Source organism: Anopheles maculipalpis (assembly GCF_943734695.1).
Source record: "Anopheles maculipalpis chromosome X unlocalized genomic scaffold, idAnoMacuDA_375_x X_unloc_4, whole genome shotgun sequence".
NCBI lineage: Eukaryota > Metazoa > Arthropoda > Insecta > Diptera > Culicidae > Anopheles > Anopheles maculipalpis.
Window position 1 is genome coordinate 112501 of NW_026060502.1, and position 21254 is coordinate 133754.

Sequence of the window (21254 nt, forward strand, 5' to 3'; positions counted from 1 at the left end):
AGCATACCGCAGCGTCGAGTCCACGACGGACGCGAGCAGTCGTCGTTTAGCACCCTTGGGGCCGCTGTGGTTCCGCATCAGCCGGGATACCGCCTGTGCCACACGGAGTGCTTTTGCGGAGACGCACTCGACGTGGGCATTCCAAGACAGGTGGTCCTCCAGCATGACCCCAAGGTACTTGATCGTCCGTGTTGGCATCCTCTGCACGCCCTCGATGGTCACCGGCGCCTGCGTGTTCGCCCTCCGCATCGTGGACATCATTACCAACTCGGTCTTGGCCGGAGCAAGCTCCAGATGATGTGCTGCCATCCACGAGTTGATGATGCCAATCGCCTGCTCAGCCAGTTCCGCTGCCGCCTGTGGTGTCGCTCCTCCCGCCAGAACGACCAAATCGTCCGCGAAACCGATCGCTTCCGCACCGTCCGGCAGCGTCAGCCGCAGCACACCATCATACATGACGTTCCACAGGGTCGGCCCTAGTATAGAGCCCTGTGGTACGCCTGCCGTGACTGTCCTGCGAACTGATCCCTCGGCGGTCTCGAAAAGCAGCTCCCGTCCCGAGAAGTAGCTGCGCAAGACTCGCTGGAGCGCTGACGGTACGCTCATCCGCTGGAGAGCTGCTGCAATCGCCGTCCAGCTGGCCGAGTTAAAGGCGTTCCGCACGTCCAGAGATGCCACCATCAGGCAGCGAGGGTCTCTGCCATTGGTGCGGTGGAACGTCCTCGCGTACAGGCCTCGCTCGACGACCCGCTGGATGGCCTGCACCGTCGATCGTCCGCGGCGAAAGCCATACTGCTCGGGCGACAAGCGGGGTGCACTGCTGTCCTCCAGGTGCTCGTTCAGGCGGTCGAGGATAATCCGCTCGAACACCTTCGGGACTGCACCCAGCATCAGCAGCGGCCGCCACGACGATGGCTCGCCAGGGGGTTTGCCTGGCTTCGGGATTAGCACCAGCCGCGCCGCCTTCCATGACGTCGGAAACTCTCCCCGCCGCAACAGGTCGTTGAACACCCGGGTGAAGACCTCCGGGTGCTCTCGGATCGCGGTCTTCACCGCCGCGTTGGGGATGCCGTCGAGTCCTGGCGCCTTGGACGATGCCATCCTGGCTGCAACGGCCAACACCTCGTCCTGCGTAACCGGCCGGACCTCCTCCGTGTCGCCCTCGGCTGCGATGGTAGGCCAATCGAACGGAGGGTGCGTCGGGAAAAGTGCGTCAACGATCGGCTGGAGTACTGCTCGGTCGGTTTCAGGTGGTGCGCGACTGCGCAGCTTGGCCAGCACCACCTTGTACCCGAGCCCGAATACATCGTTCTCCACCCCGTCAATGAGCTCCTGCATGCAGCGATCCTTGCTGCGCTGGATCTCGCTCGCCAGCATCCTCCGCGAGCTCAGGAGCTGGGCGGTCAGCGCGAGGCGCTCATCAGGCGGGGCGCTGCGACGTCGCCGTTCTGCAGCTTCGCACTCCTCCCTCAGCCGGTCGATCTCGGGTGTCCACCAGTACATCCTCGGCGCTTGGTGGAAGGTCGCCCCATGCACCCGCTCCATTGTGCCGTCGCACGCTGCAGTAAGCCCGCCGACCAGGTCTTCCGGTGTCTGCGCCAGCTCGAACCGTCCAATGGAAAGGGCGGTGGCGAAGCAGGAGCTATCAAACTGCGCAGTTTTCCACCGGGTACCGGCATGCCTGGCCGTGCCGATGTTGTTGTTCGGCGGCTGATGTCGTTGCCTACGGTGGTGTTGCATGCCATCTCCCGGAAGACCCACCTGAAACTCCAGGTAGGAGTGGTCGCTGTCGGAGAACCGCGGACTTACCCGCCAGGAATCGGGGCGCGCAATAGTGTGGCTGGAGAAGGTTACATCCACTATGCTTGGTCGTGCCACGCCGTTACCCTTGAACGTGGGTACGTTACCGCTGTTAAGCGTCCGGAGCCCCAAATGGTCTACGACGCTCTTCAGGTCTTCTCCCCTCCGTGACGTACGGGCACTACCCCAGTCCTGGCTCCACGCGTTAAAGTCCCCGGCAAGGACTACCGTCGCGTGTCCGATCAGCGACATCTCCACCGCCTCAAGGTAGCTGACAAAGTCGGCCCCGCTGGTGTTGTTGGGCGAAGCGTAGCAGCTGGCGAATGTTATGCCTGCAATGGTGGCTACAACTAGCCCTGGCGACGACGATCCCCATAGTCGCTGGATGGGGAAGGAGCCAGTGGCAATCACCGCTACGCTTTCCGCTTCATCATATGCCCATCTCGGGTTGGATCTTGGTGGCCGGTAGAGCTCGCAAGCAAGCACGACCTGCACTCCAAGCTCCCTAGCCGTCTGCAGCATCAGGTCCTGTGCTGACCGGCTCCGCCCAAGGTTGATCTGTAGGACCTTCAGTGTTGCCGGCAGGTCGGATGGCCCACCGGGTGAGGACCCTTGCACCTGGCGCAACACGGATCCTCCTGGCAGTGCATCGCCCAATGACCCGGCTTCCCGCAGCGAATGCAGGCGTCCGTGCGGTCGGCCTCGCTCCTGCACTTCGCCCTCTGGTGGCCGATCTCCAGACAACGGAAGCATCTCGGCTGCCGTTCGGTCGTCTGCAGTACTCGGCTGATCGGGCACAAGGTGAAGCTCACCTTGACGCGCTTGCCCACCAGCTTCTCTGCCATCCTCTCCGGCACCCGAACGCGCGCCACCTGCGTCCCGTTGTAGTTCTCCATCAGGCGCACCTCCTCCTCGCAGATGGTCTCGCCTGCAAGGGCCGAAAGTGCCTCCGCCACCTCTGTCGCCAGCGCACAGGGATAACTGGCTTGTGGTCGCCAAGCGTTCATAGCGACGTGACTTTTTGATCCTTCGATGTCGGCTCTTCCTATCATTGTGAAGCAAAATTCCCAAAGCGTAGGATTGTTCACCCTTTCAAGGGAACGTGAGCTGGGTTTAGACCGTCGTGAGACAGGTTAGTTTTACCCTACTGGTGTGTGCATTTGTGCTATCTTAACGGAATTCCTGTGCAGTACGAGAGGAACCACAGGTACGGACCACTGGCTCAATACTAGTTCGACCGGACTTTGGTATGACGCTACGTCCGCTGGATTATGCCTGAACGCCTCTAAGGTCGTAACCAATCCGAGCTGATAGCGCTTCAAACCCCCATAGGCAATCGTAAGCTAGCGGGCCTAACAACCCTCCGAGATACGCTGGCGCTGCCTCGCAGCCTGGCGCCTCATCCCCGCTTCTAGACTTGGCCGCATCGCGCAGGGTCGCACCGCACGTGTTAGTACCTGACCATAGGGAACACTGGTGGCAGCTGACCTCGCCGACCGTGGACTTGACTAGTTTCGATGCCTACCGACCGCCCGCAAACGACGGGACTTCAGGCTGGGAGCTGCGAGTTGTAGAGATGCGTTCGCATCGATCCTCTCAGGCGACCCATGCTTGGTGGTGTATTCGTGTGTACTGTCGCACCTTTCCGGGTGTGTTCAGTATGCACGATGAATGAGTTGGAAAACGAAAGACAGAGAGAGAATTGAAATGTTACTGAGCATATAAGCGAAGAGTGTGTGGGTTCATAAGAATGTTGATCATATGCAGTTGATACCGGTACGGGTCCGTCATTACTCCTCCACGGAGTGATGATCGGTTTGCTTGAAGGGGGCAATACGCATCGTTGACTTACCTACGGGTAACCCGCTTACGAGTGGGTCGATTGCTGTCGGGGCAAGCAATCGGGTTAGCGCCGTATCCGGATATAGAGAGTAGTATGGGGTGATAATGATTAACATGTCGAGTGATGGCTGCACCTCCTAGTGGAAAGTTCAAACGTGACGGTTGCTTCGCTACGGGGTACTAGGTACCTCTTAGAGGAGCAATGGAGTATGGAGTCCAAATTGAATGTTTGGACTTCAAAAATTTTTCTAAGTCCGGTACTTAAATCCCTCGGACATAAACTCACAAAATACATGCTATTGCATTAAAAATTTTGTTAACCTAACAAGAGATGAAGGCAAGTCGAATTGGTTGGTAAGAAACCAAAAATATCTCTAAGTTCGGGACTTGTGCGCAAACCAAAAGTTAATATGATGTCCCTGAACATGCATATAAGTTCGAGTATTGATATTATAAACCTAACAAGAGATGAAGGCAAGTCGAATTGGTTGATAAGAAACCAAAAATATCTCTAAGTTCGGGACTTGGGTACAAACCGAAAGTTAAAATGATGTCCCTGAACATGCATATAAGTTCGAGTATTGATATTATAAACCTAACAAGAGATGAAGGCAAGTCGAATTGGTTGGTGAGAAACCAAAAATATCTCTAAGTTCGGGACTTGGGTGCAAACCGAAAGTTAAAATGATGTCCCTGAACATGCATATAAGTTCGAGTATTGATATTATAAACCTAACAAGAGATGAAGGCAAGTCGAATTGGTTGGTCCGAAACCAAAAATATCTCTAAGTTCGGGACTTGGGTGCAAACCGAAAGTTAAAATGATGTCCCTGAACATGCATATAAGTTCGAGTATTGATATTATAAACCTAACAAGAGATGAAGGCAAGTCGAATTGGTTGGTCCAAAACCAAAAATATCTCTAAGTTCGGGACTTGGGTACAAACCGAAAGTTAAAATGATGTCCCTGAACATGCATATAAGTTCGAGTATTGATATTATAAACCTAACAAGAGATGAAGGCAAGTCGAATTGGTTGGTCCAAAACCAAAAATATCACTAAGTTCGGGACTTGTGCGCAAACCTAAAGTTAATATGATGTCCCTGAACATGCATATAAGTTCGAGTATTGATATTATAAACCTAACAAGAGATGAAGGCAAGTCGAATTGGTTGGTCCGAAACCAAAAATATCTCTAAGTTCGGGACTTGGGTGCAAACCGAAAGTTAAAATGATGTCCCTGAACATGCATATAAGTTCGAGTATTGATATTATAAACCTAACAAGAGATGAAGGCAAGTCGAATTGGTTGGTCCGAAACCAAAAATATCTCTAAGTTCGGGACTTGGGTGCAAACCGAAAGTTAAAATGATGTCCCTGAACATGCATATAAGTTCGAGTATTGATATTATAAACCTAACAAGAGATGAAGGCAAGTCGAATTGGTTGGTCCAAAACCAAAAATATCTCTAAGTTCGGGACTTGTGCGCAAACCAAAAGTTAATATGATGTCCCTGAACATGCATATAAGTTCGAGTATTGATATTATAAACCTAACAAGAGATGAAGGCAAGTCGAATTGGTTGGTCCAAAACCAAAAATATCTCTAAGTTCGGGACTTGTGCGCAAACCAAAAGTTAATATGATGTCCCTGAACATGCATATAAGTTCGAGTATTGATATTATAAACCTAACAAGAGATGAAGGCAAGTCGAATTGGTTGGTCCGAAACCAAAAATATCTCTAAGTTCGGGACTTGGGTGCAAACCGAAAGTTAAAATGATGTCCCTGAACATGCATATAAGTTCGAGTATTGATATTATAAACCTAACAAGAGATGAAGGCAAGTCGAATTGGTTGGTCCGAAACCAAAAATATCTCTAAGTTCGGGACTTGGGTGCAAACCGAAAGTTAAAATGATGTCCCTGAACATGCATATAAGTTCGAGTATTGATATTATAAACCTAACAAGAGATGAAGGCAAGTCGAATTGGTTGGTCCGAAACCAAAAATATCTCTAAGTTCGGGACTTGGGTGCAAACCGAAAGTTAATATGATGTCCCTGAACATGCATATAAGTTCGAGTATTGATATTATAAACCTAACAAGAGATGAAGGCAAGTCGAATTGGTTGGTCGGAAACCAAAAATATCACTAAGTTCGGGACTTGTGCGCAAACCAAAAGTTAATATGATGTCCCTGAACATGCATATAAGTTCGAGTATTGATATTATAAACCTAACAAGAGATGAAGGCAAGTCGAATTGGTTGATAAGAAACCAAAAATATCTCTAAGTTCGGGACTTGGGTACAAACCGAAAGTTAAAATGATGTCCCTGAACATGCATATAAGTTCGAGTATTGATATTATAAACCTAACAAGAGATGAAGGCAAGTCGAATTGGTTGGTGAGAAACCAAAAATATCTCTAAGTTCGGGACTTGGGTGCAAACCGAAAGTTAAAATGATGTCCCTGAACATGCATATAAGTTCGAGTATTGATATTATAAACCTAACAAGAGATGAAGGCAAGTCGAATTGGTAAGTAAGAAACCAAAAATATCTCTAAGTTCGGGACTTGGGTGCAAACCGAAAGTTAAAATGATGTCCCTGAACATGCATATAAGTTCGAGTATTGATATTATAAACCTAACAAGAGATGAAGGCAAGTCGAATTGGTTGGTCCAAAACCAAAAATATCTCTAAGTTCGGGACTTGGGTGCAAACCGAAAGTTAAAATGATGTCCCTGAACATGCATATAAGTTCGAGTATTGATATTATAAACCTAACAAGAGATGAAGGCAAGTCGAATTGGTTGGTCCAAAACCAAAAATATCTCTAAGTTCGGGACTTGTGCGCAAACCAAAAGTTAATATGATGTCCCTGAACATGCATATAAGTTCGAGTATTGATATTATAAACCTAACAAGAGATGAAGGCAAGTCGAATTGGTAAGTAAGAAACCAAAAATATCTCTAAGTTCGGGACTTGGGTGCAAACCGAAAGTTGAAATGATGTCCCTGAACATGCATATAAGTTCGAGTATTGATATTATAAACCTAACAAGAGATGAAGGCAAGTCGAATTGGTTGGTCCGAAACCAAAAATATCTCTAAGTTCGGGACTTGGGTGCAAACCGAAAGTTAAAATGATGTCCCTGAACATGCATATAAGTTCGAGTATTGATATTATAAACCTAACAAGAGATGAAGGCAAGTCGAATTGGTTGGTCCAAAACCAAAAATATCTCTAAGTTCGGGACTTGTGCGCAAACCAAAAGTTAATATGATGTCCCTGAACATGCATATAAGTTCGAGTATTGATATTATAAACCTAACAAGAGATGAAGGCAAGTCGAATTGGTTGGTCCGAAACCAAAAATATCTCTAAGTTCGGGACTTGGGTGCAAACCGAAAGTTAAAATGATGTCCCTGAACATGCATATAAGTTCGAGTATTGATATTATAAACCTAACAAGAGATGAAGGCAAGTCAAATTGGTTGGTCCAAAACCAAAAATATCTCTAAGTTCGGGACTTGTGCGCAAACCAAAAGTTAATATGATGTCCCTGAACATGCATATAAGTTCGAGTATTGATATTATAAACCTAACAAGAGATGAAGGCAAGTCGAATTGGTTGGTCCAAAACCAAAAATATCACTAAGTTCGGGACTTGTGCGCAAACCAAAAGTTAATATGATGTCCCTGAACATGCATATAAGTTCGAGTATTGATATTATAAACCTAACAAGAGATGAAGGCAAGTCGAATTGGTTGGTCCGAAACCAAAAATATCTCTAAGTTCGGGACTTGGGTGCAAACCGAAAGTTAAAATGATGTCCCTGAACATGCATATAAGTTCGAGTATTGATATTATAAACCTAACAAGAGATGAAGGCAAGTCGAATTGGTTGGTCCAAAACCAAAAATATCTCTAAGTTCGGGACTTGTGCGCAAACCAAAAGTTAATATGATGTCCCTGAACATGCATATAAGTTCGAGTATTGATATTATAAACCTAACAAGAGATGAAGGCAAGTCGAATTGGTTGGTCCAAAACCAAAAATATCACTAAGTTCGGGACTTGTGCGCAAACCAAAAGTTAATATGATGTCCCTGAACATGCATATAAGTTCGAGTATTGATATTATAAACCTAACAAGAGATGAAGGCAAGTCGAATTGGTTGGTCCGAAACCAAAAATATCTCTAAGTTCGGGACTTGGGTGCAAACCGAAAGTTAAAATGATGTCCCTGAACATGCATATAAGTTCGAGTATTGATATTATAAACCTAACAAGAGATGAAGGCAAGTCGAATTGGTTGGTCCGAAACCAAAAATATCTCTAAGTTCGGGACTTGGGTGCAAACCGAAAGTTAAAATGATGTCCCTGAACATGCATATAAGTTCGAGTATTGATATTATAAACCTAACAAGAGATGAAGGCAAGTCGAATTGGTAAGTAAGAAACCAAAAATATCTCTAAGTTCGGGACTTGTGCGCAAACCGAAAGTTAAAATGATGTCCCTGAACATGCATATAAGTTCGAGTATTGATATTATAAACCTAACAAGAGATGAAGGCAAGTCGATTTGGTTGGTGAGAAACCAAAAATATCTCTAAGTTCGTGACTTGGGTACAAACCGAAAGTTAAAATGATGTCCCTGAACATGCATATAAGTTCGAGTATTGATATTATAAACCTAACAAGAGATGAAGGCAAGTCGAATTGGTTGGTCCAAAACCAAATATATCACTAAGTTCGGGACTTGGGTGCAAACCAAAAGTTAATATGACGTCCCTGAACATGCATATAAGTTCGAGTATTGATATTATAAACCTAACAAGAGATGAAGGCAAGTCGAATTGGTTGGTCCAAAACCAAAAATATCACTAAGTTCGGGACTTGGGTGCAAACCGAAAGTTAAAATGATGTCCCTGAACATGCATATAAGTTCGAGTATTGATTTTATAAACCTAACAAGAGATGAAGGCAAGTCGAATTGGTTGGTCCAAAACCAAAAATATCTCTCTGTTCGGGACTTGGGTACAAACCGAAAGTTAATATGATGTCCCTGAACATGCATATAAGTTCGAGCATTGATATTATAAACCTAACAAGAGATGAAGGCAAGTCGATTTGGTTGGTGAGAAACCAAAAATATCTCTAAGTTCGTGACTTGGGTACAAACCGAAAGTTAAAATGATGTCCCTGAACATGCATATAAGTTCGAGTATTGATATTATAAACCTAACAAGAGATGAAGGCAAGTCGAATTGGTTGGTCGGAAACCAAAAATATCACTAAGTTCGGGACTTGGGTGCAAACCGAAAGTTAAAATGATGTCCCTGAACATGCATATAAGTTCGAGTATTGATATTATAAACCTAACAAGAGATGAAGGCAAGTCGAATTGGTTGGTCCAAAACCAAAAATATCACTAAGTTCGGGACTTGGGTGCAAACCGAAAGTTAAAATGATGTCCCTGAACATGCATATAAGTTCGAGTATTGATATTATAAACCTAACAAGAGATGAAGGCAAGTCGAATTGGTTGGTGAGAAACCAAAAATATCTCTAAGTTCGTGACTTGGGTACAAACCGAAAGTTAAAATGATGTCCCTGAACATGCATATAAGTTCGAGTATTGATATTATAAACCTAACAAGAGATGAAGGCAAGTCGAATTGGTTTGTTGGAAACCAAAAATATCACTAAGTTCGGGACTTGGGTACAAACCGAAAGTTAATATGATGTCCCTGAACATGCATATAAGTTCGAGTATTGATATTATAAACCTAACAAGAGATGAAGGCAAGTCGAATTGGTTGGTCCGAAACCAAAAATATCTCTAAGTTCGGGACTTGGGTGCAAACCGAAAGTTAAAATGATGTCCCTGAACATGCATATAAGTTCGAGTATTGATATTATAAACCTAACAAGAGATGAAGGCAAGTCGAATTGGTTGGTCCAAAACCAAATATATCACTAAGTTCGGGACTTGGGTGCAAACCAAAAGTTAATATGACGTCCCTGAACATGCATATAAGTTCGAGTATTGATATTATAAACCTAACAAGAGATGAAGGCAAGTCGAATTGGTTGGTCCAAAACCAAAAATATCACTAAGTTCGGGACTTGGGTGCAAACCGAAAGTTAAAATGATGTCCCTGAACATGCATATAAGTTCGAGTATTGATATTATAAACCTAACAAGAGATGAAGGCAAGTCGAATTGGTTGGTGAGAAACCAAAAATATCTCTAAGTTCGGGACTTGGGTGCAAACCGAAAGTTAAAATGATGTCCCTGAACATGCATATAAGTTCGAGTATTGATATTATAAACCTAACAAGAGATGAAGGCAGTCGAATTGGTTGATAAGAAACCAAAAATATCACTAAGTTCGGGACTTGGGTGCAAACCGAAAGTTAAAATGATGTCCCTGAACATGCATATAAGTTCGAGTATTGATATTATAAACCTAACAAGAGATGAAGGCAAGTCGAATTGGTTGGTGAGAAACCAAAAATATCTCTAAGTTCGTGACTTGGGTACAAACCGAAAGTTAAAATGATGTCCTTGAACATGCATATAAGTTCGAGTATTGATATTATAAACCTAACAAGAGATGAAGGCAAGTCGAATTGGTTGGTCCGAAACCAAAAATATCACTAAGTTCGTGACTTGGGTACAAACCGAAAGTTAAAATGATGTCCTTGAACATGCATATAAGTTCGAGTATTGATATTATAAACCTAACAAGAGATGAAGGCAAGTCGAATTGGTTGGTGAGAAACCAAAAATATCACTAAGTTCGGGACTTGGGTACAAACCGAAAGTTAAAATGATGTCCCTGAACATGCATATAAGTTCGAGTATTGATATTATAAACCTAACAAGAGATGAAAGCAAGTCGAATTGGTTGGTCGGAAACCAAAAATATCACTAAGTTCGGGACTTGTGCGCAAACCGAAAGTTAAAATGATGTCCCTGAACATGCATATAAGTTCGAGTATTGATATTATAAACCTAACAAGAGATGAAGGCAAGTCGAATTGGTTGGTCCAAAACCAAAAATATCTCTAAGTTCGGGACTTGGGTGCAAACCGAAAGTTAAAATGATGTCCCTGAACATGCATATAAGTTCGAGTATTGATATTATAAACCTAACAAGAGATGAAGGCAAGTCGAATTGGTTGGTCCGAAACCAAAAATATCACTAAGTTCCGGACTTGGGTACAAACCGAAAGTTAATATGATGTCCCTGAACATGCATATAAGTTCGAGTATTGATATTATAAACCTAACAAGAGATGAAGGCAAGTCGAATTGGTTGGTCCGAAACCAAAAATATCTCTAAGTTCGGGACTTGTGCGCAAACCGAAAGTTAAAATGATGTCCCTGAACATGCATATAAGTTCGAGTATTGATATTATAAACCTAACAAGAGATGAAGGCAAGTCGAATTGGTTGGTCCAAAACCAAAAATATCACTAAGTTCGGGACTTGGGTACAAACCGAAAGTTAAAATGATGTCCCTGAACATGCATATAAGTTCGAGTATTGATATTATAAACCTAACAAGAGATGAAGGCAAGTCGAAATGGTAAGTAAGAAACCAAAAATATCTCTAAGTTCGGGACTTGTGCGCAAAACTAAAGTTAAAATGATGTCCCTGAACATGCATATAAGTTCGAGTATTGATATTATAAACCTAACAAGAGATGAAGGCAAGTCGAATTGGTTGGTAAGAAACCAAAAATATCACTAAGTTCGGGACTTGGGTACAAACCGAAAGTTAAAATGATGTCCCTGAACATGCATATAAGTTCGAGTATTGATATTTTAAACCTAACAAGAGATGAAGGCAAGTCGAATTGGTTGGTCCGAAACCAAAAATTTCACTAAGTTCGGGACTTGGGTGCAAACCGAAAGTTAAAATGATGTCCCTGAACATGCATATAAGTTCGAGTATTGATATTATAAACCTAACAAGAGATGAAGGCAAGTCGAATTGGTTGGTCGGAAACCAAAAATATCACTAAGTTCGGGACTTGGGTGCAAACCGAAAGTTAATATGATGTCCCTGAACATGCATATAAGTTCGAGTATTGATATTATAAACCTAACAAGAGATGAAGGCAAGTCGAATTGGTTGGTCGGAAACCAAAAATTTCACTAAGTTCGGGACTTGTGCGCAAACCGAATGTTAAAATGATGTCCCTGAACATGCATATAAGTTCGAGTATTGATATTATAAACCTAACAAGAGATGAAGGCAAGTCGAATTGGTTGATAAGAAACCAAAAATATCTCTAAGTTCGGGACTTGGGTGCAAACCGAAAGTTAATATGATGTCCCTGAACATGCATATAAGTTCGAGTATTGATATAATAAACCTAACAAGAGATGAAGGCAAGTCGAATTGGTTGATAAGAAACCAAAAATATCTCTAAGTTCGGGACTTGGGTGCAAACCGAAAGTTAAAATGATGTCCCTGAACATGCATATAAGTTCGAGTATTGATATTATAAACCTAACAAGAGATGAAGGCAAGTCGAATTGGTTGGTCCAAAACCACAAATATCTCTAAGTTCGGGACTTGGGTGCAAACCGAAAGTTAAAATGATGTCCCTGAACATGCATATAAGTTCGAGTATTGATATAATAAACCTAACAAGAGATGAAGGCAAGTCGAATTGGTTGGTCCAAAACCAAAAATATCACTAAGTTCCGGACTTGGGTACAAACCGAAAGTTAATATGATGTCCCTGAACATGCATATAAGTTCGAGTATTGATATTATAAACCTAACAAGAGATGAAGGCAAGTCGAATTGGTTGGTCCAAAACCAATAATATCACTAAGTTCGGGACTTGGGTGCAAACCGAAAGTTAAAATGATGTCCCTGAACATGCATATAAGTTCGAGTATTGATATTATAAACCTAACAAGAGATGAAAGCAAGTCGAATTGGTTGGTCGGAAACCAAAAATATCACTAAGTTCGGGACTTGGGTGCAAACCGAAAGTTAATATGATGTCCCTGAACATGCATATAAGTTCGAGTATTGATATTATAAACCTAACAAGAGATGAAGGCAAGTCGAATTGGTTGGTCCGAAACCAAAAATATCTCTAAGTTCGGGACTTGGGTGCAAACCGAAAGTTAAAATGATGTCCCTGAACATGCATATAAGTTCGAGTATTGATATTATAAACCTAACAAGAGATGAAGGCAAGTCGAATTGGTTGATAAGAAACCAAAAATATCTCTAAGTTCGGGACTTGGGTACAAACCGAAAGTTAAAATGATGTCCCTGAACATGCATATAAGTTCGAGTATTGATATTATAAACCTAACAAGAGATGAAGGCAAGTCGAATTGGTTGGTGAGAAACCAAAAATATCTCTAAGTTCGGGACTTGGGTGCAAACCGAAAGTTAAAATGATGTCCCTGAACATGCATATAAGTTCGAGTATTGATATTATAAACCTAACAAGAGATGAAGGCAAGTCGAATTGGTTGGTCCGAAACCAAAAATATCTCTAAGTTCGGGACTTGGGTGCAAACCGAAAGTTAAAATGATGTCCCTGAACATGCATATAAGTTCGAGTATTGATATTATAAACCTAACAAGAGATGAAGGCAAGTCGAATTGGTTGGTCCAAAACCAAAAATATCTCTAAGTTCGGGACTTGGGTACAAACCGAAAGTTAAAATGATGTCCCTGAACATGCATATAAGTTCGAGTATTGATATTATAAACCTAACAAGAGATGAAGGCAAGTCGAATTGGTTGGTCCAAAACCAAAAATATCACTAAGTTCGGGACTTGTGCGCAAACCAAAAGTTAATATGATGTCCCTGAACATGCATATAAGTTCGAGTATTGATATTATAAACCTAACAAGAGATGAAGGCAAGTCGAATTGGTTGGTCCGAAACCAAAAATATCTCTAAGTTCGGGACTTGGGTGCAAACCGAAAGTTAAAATGATGTCCCTGAACATGCATATAAGTTCGAGTATTGATATTATAAACCTAACAAGAGATGAAGGCAAGTCGAATTGGTTGGTCCGAAACCAAAAATATCTCTAAGTTCGGGACTTGGGTGCAAACCGAAAGTTAAAATGATGTCCCTGAACATGCATATAAGTTCGAGTATTGATATTATAAACCTAACAAGAGATGAAGGCAAGTCGAATTGGTTGGTCCGAAACCAAAAATATCTCTAAGTTCGGGACTTGTGCGCAAACCAAAAGTTAATATGATGTCCCTGAACATGCATATAAGTTCGAGTATTGATATTATAAACCTAACAAGAGATGAAGGCAAGTCGAATTGGTTGGTCCAAAACCAAAAATATCACTAAGTTCGGGACTTGTGCGCAAACCAAAAGTTAATATGATGTCCCTGAACATGCATATAAGTTCGAGTATTGATATTATAAACCTAACAAGAGATGAAGGCAAGTCGAATTGGTTGGTCCGAAACCAAAAATATCTCTAAGTTCGGGACTTGGGTGCAAACCGAAAGTTAAAATGATGTCCCTGAACATGCATATAAGTTCGAGTATTGATATTATAAACCTAACAAGAGATGAAGGCAAGTCGAATTGGTTGGTCCGAAACCAAAAATATCTCTAAGTTCGGGACTTGGGTGCAAACCGAAAGTTAAAATGATGTCCCTGAACATGCATATAAGTTCGAGTATTGATATTATAAACCTAACAAGAGATGAAGGCAAGTCGAATTGGTTGGTCCGAAACCAAAAATATCTCTAAGTTCGGGACTTGGGTGCAAACCGAAAGTTAAAATGATGTCCCTGAACATGCATATAAGTTCGAGTATTGATATTATAAACCTAACAAGAGATGAAGGCAAGTCGAATTGGTTGGTCGGAAACCAAAAATATCACTAAGTTCGGGACTTGTGCGCAAACCAAAAGTTAATATGATGTCCCTGAACATGCATATAAGTTCGAGTATTGATATTATAAACCTAACAAGAGATGAAGGCAAGTCGAATTGGTTGATAAGAAACCAAAAATATCTCTAAGTTCGGGACTTGGGTACAAACCGAAAGTTAAAATGATGTCCCTGAACATGCATATAAGTTCGAGTATTGATATTATAAACCTAACAAGAGATGAAGGCAAGTCGAATTGGTTGGTGAGAAACCAAAAATATCTCTAAGTTCGGGACTTGGGTGCAAACCGAAAGTTAAAATGATGTCCCTGAACATGCATATAAGTTCGAGTATTGATATTATAAACCTAACAAGAGATGAAGGCAAGTCGAATTGGTAAGGAAGAAACCAAAAATATCTCTAAGTTCGGGACTTGGGTGCAAACCGAAAGTTAAAATGATGTCCCTGAACATGCATATAAGTTCGAGTATTGATATTATAAACCTAACAAGAGATGAAGGCAAGTCGAATTGGTTGGTCCAAAACCAAAAATATCTCTAAGTTCGGGACTTGGGTGCAAACCGAAAGTTAAAATGATGTCCCTGAACATGCATATAAGTTCGAGTATTGATATTATAAACCTAACAAGAGATGAAGGCAAGTCGAATTGGTTGGTCCAAAACCAAAAATATCTCTAAGTTCGGGACTTGTGCGCAAACCAAAAGTTAATATGATGTCCCTGAACATGCATATAAGTTCGAGTATTGATATTATAAACCTAACAAGAGATGAAGGCAAGTCGAATTGGTAAGTAAGAAACCAAAAATATCTCTAAGTTCGGGACTTGGGTGCAAACCGAAAGTTGAAATGATGTCCCTGAACATGCATATAAGTTCGAGTATTGATATTATAAACCTAACAAGAGATGAAGGCAAGTCGAATTGGTTGGTCCGAAACCAAAAATATCTCTAAGTTCGGGACTTGGGTGCAAACCGAAAGTTAAAATGATGTCCCTGAACATGCATATAAGTTCGAGTATTGATATTATAAACCTAACAAGAGATGAAGGCAAGTCGAATTGGTTGGTCCAAAACCAAAAATATCTCTAAGTTCGGGACTTGTGCGCAAACCAAAAGTTAATATGATGTCCCTGAACATGCATATAAGTTCGAGTATTGATATTATAAACCTAACAAGAGATGAAGGCAAGTCGAATTGGTTGGTCCGAAACCAAAAATATCTCTAAGTTCGGGACTTGGGTGCAAACCGAAAGTTAAAATGATGTCCCTGAACATGCATATAAGTTCGAGTATTGATATTATAAACCTAACAAGAGATGAAGGCAAGTCGAATTGGTTGGTCCAAAACCAAAAATATCTCTAAGTTCGGGACTTGTGCGCAAACCAAAAGTTAATATGATGTCCCTGAACATGCATATAAGTTCGAGTATTGATATTATAAACCTAACAAGAGATGAAGGCAAGTCGAATTGGTTGGTCCAAAACCAAAAATATCACTAAGTTCGGGACTTGTGCGCAAACCAAAAGTTAATATGATGTCCCTGAACATGCATATAAGTTCGAGTATTGATATTATAAACCTAACAAGAGATGAAGGCAAGTCGAATTGGTTGGTCCGAAACCAAAAATATCTCTAAGTTCGGGACTTGGGTGCAAACCGAAAGTTAAAATGATGTCCCTGAACATGCATATAAGTTCGAGTATTGATATTATAAACCTAACAAGAGATGAAGGCAAGTCGAATTGGTTGGTCCGAAACCAAAAATATCTCTAAGTTCGGGACTTGGGTACAAACCGAAAGTTAAAATGATGTCCCTGAACATGCATATAAGTTCGAGTATTGATATTATAAACCTAACAAGAGATGAAGGCAAGTCGAATTGGTTGGTCGGAAACCAAAAATATCACTAAGTTCGTGACTTGGGTACAAACCGAAAGTTAAAATGATGTCCCTGAACATGCATATAAGTTCGAGTATTGATATTATAAACCTAACAAGAGATGAAGGCAAGTCGAATTGGTTGGTCCAAAACCAAATATATCACTAAGTTCGGGACTTGGGTGCAAACCAAAAGTTAATATGACGTCCCTGAACATGCATATAAGTTCGAGTATTGATATTATAAACCTAACAAGAGATGAAGGCAAGTCGAATTGGTTGGTCCAAAACCAAAAATATCACTAAGTTCGGGACTTGGGTGCAAACCGAAAGTTAAAATGATGTCCCTGAACATGCATATAAGTTCGAGTATTGATTTTATAAACCTAACAAGAGATGAAGGCAAGTCGAATTGGTTGGTCCAAAACCAAAAATATCTCTCTGTTCGGGACTTGGGTACAAACCGAAAGTTAATATGATGTCCCTGAACATGCATATAAGTTCGAGCATTGATATTATAAACCTAACAAGAGATGAAGGCAAGTCGATTTGGTTGGTGAGAAACCAAAAATATCTCTAAGTTCGTGACTTGGGTACAAACCGAAAGTTAAAATGATGTCCCTGAACATGCATATAAGTTCGAGTATTGATATTATAAACCTAACAAGAGATGAAGGCAAGTCGAATTGGTTGGTCGGAAACCAAAAATATCACTAAGTTCGGGACTTGGGTGCAAACCGAAAGTTAAAATGATGTCCCTGAACATGCATATAAGTTCGAGTATTGATATTATAAACCTAACAAGAGATGAAGGCAAGTCGAATTGGTTGGTCCAAAACCAAAAATATCACTAAGTTCGGGACTTGGGTGCAAACCGAAAGTTAAAATGATGTCCCTGAACATGCATATAAGTTCGAGTATTGATATTATAAACCTAACAAGAGATGAAGGCACGTCGATTTGGTTGGTGAGAAACCAAAAATATCTCTAAGTTCGTGACTTGGGTACAAACCGAAAGTTAAAATGATGTCCCTGAACATGCATATAAGTTCGAGTATTGATATTATAAACCTAACAAGAGATGAAGGCAAGTCGAATTGGTTTGTTGTAAACCAAAAATATCACTAAGTTCGGGACTTGGGTACAAACCGAAAGTTAATATGATGTCCCTGAACATGCATATAAGTTCGAGTATTGATATTATAAACCTAACAAGAGATGAAGGCAAGTCGAATTGGTTGGTCCGAAACCAAAAATATCTCTAAGTTCGGGACTTGGGTGCAAACCGAAAGTTAAAATGATGTCCCTGAACATGCATATAAGTTCGAGTATTGATATTATAAACCTAACAAGAGATGAAGGCAAGTCGAATTGGTTGGTCCAAAACCAAATATATCACTAAGTTCGGGACTTGGGTGCAAACCAAAAGTTAATATGACGTCCCTGAACATGCATATAAGTTCGAGTATTGATATTATAAACCTAACAAGAGATGAAGGCAAGTCGAATTGGTTGGTCCAAAACCAAAAATATCACTAAGTTCGGGACTTGGGTGCAAACCGAAAGTTAAAATGATGTCCCTGAACATGCATATAAGTTCGAGTATTGATATTATAAACCTAACAAGAGATGAAGGCAAGTCGAATTGGTTGGTGAGAAACCAAAAATATCTCTAAGTTCGGGACTTGGGTGCAAACCGAAAGTTAAAATGATGTCCCTGAACATGCATATAAGTTCGAGTATTGATATTATAAACCTAACAAGAGATGAAGGCAGTCGAATTGGTTGATAAGAAACCAAAAATATCACTAAGTTCGGGACTTGGGTGCAAACCGAAAGTTAAAATGATGTCCCTGAACATGCATATAAGTTCGAGTATTGATATTATAAACCTAACAAGAGATGAAGGCAAGTCGATTTGGTTGGTGAGAAACCAAAAATATCTCTAAGTTCGTGACTTGGGTACAAACCGAAAGTTAAAATGATGTCCTTGAACATGCATATAAGTTCGAGTATTGATATTATAAACCTAACAAGAGATGAAGGCAAGTCGAATTGGTTGGTCCGAAACCAAAAATATCACTAAGTTCGTGACTTGGGTACAAACCGAAAGTTAAAATGATGTCCTTGAACATGCATATAAGTTCGAGTATTGATATTATAAACCTAACAAGAGATGAAGGCAAGTCGAATTGGTTGGTGAGAAACCAAAAATATCACTAAGTTCGGGACTTGGGTACAAACCGAAAGTTAAAATGATGTCCCTGAACATGCATATAAGTTCGAGTATTGATATTATAAACCTAACAAGAGATGAAAGCAAGTCGAATTGGTTGGTCGGAAACCAAAAATATCACTAAGTTCGGGACTTGGGTGCAAACCGAAAGTTAAAATGATGTCCCTGAACATGCATATAAGTTCGAGTATTGATATTATAAACCTAACAAGAGATGAAGGCAAGTCGAATTGGTTGGTCCAAAACCAAAAATATCTCTAAGTTCGGGACTTGGGTGCAAACCGAAAGTTAAAATGATGTCCCTGAACATGCATATAAGTTCGAGTATTGATATTATAAACCTAACAAGAGATGAAGGCAAGTCGAATTGGTTGGTCCGAAACCAAAAATATCACTAAGTTCCGGACTTGGGTACAAACCGAAAGTTAATATGATGTCCCTGAACATGCATATAAGTTCGAGTATTGATATTATAAACCTAACAAGAGATGAAGGCAAGTCGAATTGGTTGGTCCGAAACCAAAAATATCTCTAAGTTCGGGACTTGTGCGCAAACCGAAAGTTAAAATGATGTCCCTGAACATGCATATAAGTTCGAGTATTGATATTATAAACCTAACAAGAGATGAAGGCAAGTCGAATTGGTTGGTCCAAAACCAAAAATATCTCTAAGTTCGGGACTTGGGTACAAACCGAAAGTTAAAATGATGTCCCTGAACATGCATATAAGTTCGAGTATTGATATTATAAACCTAACAAGAGATGAAGGCAAGTCGAATTGGTAAGTAAGAAACCAAAAATATCTCTAAGTTCGGGACTTGTGCGCAAAACAAAAGTTAAAATGATGTCCCTGAACATGCATATAAGTTCGAGTATTGATATTATAAACCTAACAAGAGATGAAGGCAAGTCGAATTGGTTGGTAAGAAACCAAAAATATCACTAAGTTCGGGACTTGGGTACAAACCGAAAGTTAAAATGATGTCCCTGAACATGCATATAAGTTCGAGTATTGATATTTTAAACCTAACAAGAGATGAAGGCAAGTCGAATTGGTTGGTCCGAAACCAAAAATTTCACTAAGTTCGGGACTTGGGTGCAAACCGAAAGTTAAAATGATGTCCCTGAACATGCATATAAGTTCGAGTATTGATATTATAAACCTAACAAGAGATGAAGGCAAGTCGAATTGGTTGGTCGGAAACCAAAAATATCACTAAGTTCGGGACTTGGGTGCAAACCGAAAGTTAATATGATGTCCCTGAACATGCATATAAGTTCGAGTATTGATATTATAAACCTAACAAGAGATGAAGGCAAGTCGAATTGGTTGGTCGGAAACCAAAAATTTCACTAAGTTCGGGACTTGTGCGCAAACCGAATGTTAAAATGATGTCCCTGAACATGCATATAAGTTCGAGTATTGATATTATAAACCTAACAAGAGATGAAGGCAAGTCGAATTGGTTGATAAGAAACCAAAAATATCTCTAAGTTCGGGACTTGGGTGCAAACCGAAAGTTAATATGATGTCCCTGAACATGCATATAAGTTCGAGTATTGATATAATAAACCTAACAAGAGTTGAAGGCAAGTCGAATTGGTTGATAAGAAACCAAAAATATCTCTAAGTTCGGGACTTGGGTGCAAACCGAAAGTTAAAATGATGTCCCTGAACATGCATATAAGTTCGAGTATTGATATTATAAACCTAACAAGAGATGAAGGCAAGTCGAATTGGTTGGTCCAAAACCACAAATATCTCTAAGTTCGGGACTTGGGTGCAAACCGAAAGTTAAAATGATGTCCCTGAACATGCATATAAGTTCGAGTATTGATATAATAAACCTAACAAGAGATGAAGGCAAGTCGAATTGGTTGGTCCGAAACCAAAAATATCACTAAGTTCGTGACTTGGGTACAAACCGAAAGTTAAAATGATGTCCTTGAACATGCATATAAGTTCGAGTATTGATATTATAAACCTAACAAGAGATGAAGGCAAGTCGAATTGGTTGGTAAGAAACCAAAAATATCACTAAGTTCGGGACTTGGGTGCAAACCGAAAGTTAAAATGATGTCCCTGAACATGCATATAAGTTCGAGTATTGATATTATAAACCTAACAAGAGATGAAGGCAAGTCGATTTGGTTGGTGAGAAACCAAAAATATCTCTAAGTTCGTGACTTGGGTACAAACCGAAAGTTAAAATGATGTCCTTGAACATGCATATAAGTTCGAGTATTGATATTATAAACCTAACAAGAGATGAAGGCAAGTCGAATTGGTTGGTCCGAAACCAAAAATATCACTAAGTTCGTGACTTGGGTACAAACCGAAAGTTAAAATGATGTCCTTGAACATGCATATAAGTTCGAGTATTGATATTATAAACCTAACAAGAGATGAAGGCAAGTCGAATTGGTTGGTGAGAAACCAAAAATATCACTAAGTTCGGGACTTGGGTACAAACCGAAAGTTAAAATGATGTCCCTGAACATGCATATAAGTTCGAGTATTGATATTATAAACCTAACAAGAGATGAAAGCAAGTCGAATTGGT

General features: G+C 41.1%; 1 pseudogene; it reads left to right on the plus strand.

The window, feature by feature from the left end:
• The window catches only part of LOC126566840 (large subunit ribosomal RNA), an 8090-nt pseudogene extending 4667 nt beyond the window's left edge, over window positions 1-3423 (plus strand).
• Window positions 3424-21254: the final 17831 nt, after the last annotated feature.